Below are 2,641 nucleotides of genomic sequence, written 5' to 3' on the forward strand. Positions count from 1 at the left end.
ATCGATCGATGCTATCAATGTGTCGATCGATGCACTCTCTCAATTTCGTCTCCCAACTTTGTAACTCAGCCTCAATGCTTGATTATGCTCCAAATCCTCCAATTTAGCTCCATTATGCTCCCATCCATGTTAAATCCTATAAAGACTCAAAAAGACTCTAAAAACACCAAAAGACTCTATAGATAAGACTTATATCATGGCTAAAAACACCTAAAAACCATGATATATCAACTTCCCCAGACTTAGCCTTTGCTTGCCTTCAGGCAAAACATAGACTTCATCTGTGAAAGAGGTTTGAAAACGCAGGAACTCATTTTCTTTTTAAAGTAATGCCATGATCATCCAAACCTTAATCCACATGCTTAGCAGATAAATCCAAATCGAACCACCATGTACTTCTCCGTTGACTTTCATAGCATCCCAAATTCAAACCAAATTCCACCACTTCCTCCATTAAGCTTTCATCGGTGAGTCTCATCAATTTGATCAATGTCAAGAACCTTCTAGACTCATTCCCGTACAATACCATAACAAGCAAGACATATCTTTTACCACATGTGGTAGTCTTTCTCTCCCCCAGACTTATTCTTTTATTCTTCCTTAGAGCTTTGCTTTGTTGTTTGTTTTTTTTTTCTCAAAGTTGTAGGCGAATAATGGGGTCATCAGTAATTTACCTACCCCTCGCTTCCAAGCTTTGTATGATTATTTGACTTAAGAGTAGAATAATGAGGTCACAGGTAATTTACCTACCTCTCTAAACTGATCAAAATCATCTCATCTTTTATTCTATCTTTTTTTTTAAACAAAGCTCTCAGGATTTTTCTTTTAAACTTAAATAAGGGAGAGGAGTACCATTTTCTTTCTGAAGTCTTACTTGTCAGGTATGAACAAGGAGTCAAGCTCTATGAAAATCAATCTCCTTGATGAGGTAAAAAGAAAAGTACAGAAATTACCTCAAGCTTTTATGGATTCTGTTGGAAATTCGGATGTCTCTGGTTCACTGGTCAGCCATTGGATTTTTCATTAGTCGGATTTGTGGATTCAATCTGCAGCATAAATCAACCAAAGCAGTACACTAAAAAGAAAAGTCATAGTTCCCAACAAAATTTTGACTCAATAAAACCATTTTTTTTTACTGACTCTCAAAAACAAAAACGTAGTTAGTAACTGCCTGAACAAGGAAAAAGAAAAAAACCTACCAGTGGGTTGCCTCCCACTAAGCGCTTGTTTTCAGTCATTAGCTTGACTGTGTCGGATCTCAGGCATCCGGTGGATCAGAACAGGGCAGTGAATGCTTCTGAGAGGATGTCCTCTTCATCCAAGGGGGTGTGTAGGCTTTAGCTGCATGAGGTTTGACAAGGATGTGAGGAGCAGGACCAGGACGGGACTGAGGGATGGGTGGCTTTCTTTTAAGTCCTGGAAAATCATCAACAGAAGAAACAAGCACACTGCGATAATCTCGCGGCTTGGTTAACTGCACAACAGTTTTTGTACCTTTGAAATTCTTATTGATGATAGGAGAAGGTTTGGGTAAAGAAGATGCATACCTTGGCCTTACCTGTGGCTTCTGAACTGTGGAATAGTGAGATTTCAGCTTTACAACTGGTCTAGGACTTGCAGCTAAGGATCCAACGCGAGAATCTGTGGTTGTGGACAAGTCCGAGCCGTCTCTGGAAGGAGTGTCGATCGATGCAACAGTTGCATCGATCGATGCAAGTCTCTGAACTCGTGTTTCTTCAACGTTTTTGCAGCTTTCCTCAGCAATTCGTGTTTCCATCACAAAAACATCATCTTCCAGAGACTTGTCATGCATTAGAACCTCATCATGGTCTCTAGTACTGATTAGATGATCTCCACTCCAATCTTCAAGCTTAGCAGCTTGTTTACTCACTTCCTCTACAGGCTCCAACTCTTTGACATACCCAGCAGTAATGTCTTCTTGAAGCTCTATGATCAGATTGTCATCAGAAACAACCTCCACAGAAAATGTCTGACCATCAATAGTGGAAACCCTTCTCAGCTTGTCCATCTCAAAGTTCATGACCAAATCTTCTACATCCAGAGCTATGTGTCCCTTCTTAACATCAATGATGGCACCAGCTGAAGCCAAGAAAGAGCGTCCTAAGATGAGAGGATCATTAGGCTCTTTGTCATATTCCAGCACCACAAAGTCAGTGGGAATTATGCAATCTCCAATCCTGATTGGAACATCTTCTAAGACACCTTCAGGAATCCTTCTAGATCGATCAGCTAAGATAAGAGAGATCTTAGTTGGCTTAAAATCCGTCATCCCAAGTCTCACAGCAACAGAATGTGGCATCAAGTTAATACTAGAACCAAGATCACAAAGAGAGTGAGGAAACCTTCCTGTGGAGATAGAGCAGTCAAGTACAAAGCTTCCAGGATCTGGTAACTTCTCTGCAATCCTACTCTGAATTACTGCACTTACTTCCTTAGAGACAACTACCTCCTGCTTCTTATCCTTCTTCCTCTGTAGAGGCTGCTTCAACAGAATTGAACTGACATCTTTTGTAAGCAGTGCTCCTTCCTCAGGACTCAAACCATTGGTGACCATTCTCTTCACATATCTCTTAATACTAGGAGAAAACTTGACAGCATCAATCAAAGGCATCTCAATCAT

This window comes from Camelina sativa, chromosome 20, assembly GCF_000633955.1.
Source record: "Camelina sativa cultivar DH55 chromosome 20, Cs, whole genome shotgun sequence".
Classification (NCBI taxonomy): Eukaryota; Viridiplantae; Streptophyta; class Magnoliopsida; order Brassicales; family Brassicaceae; genus Camelina; species Camelina sativa.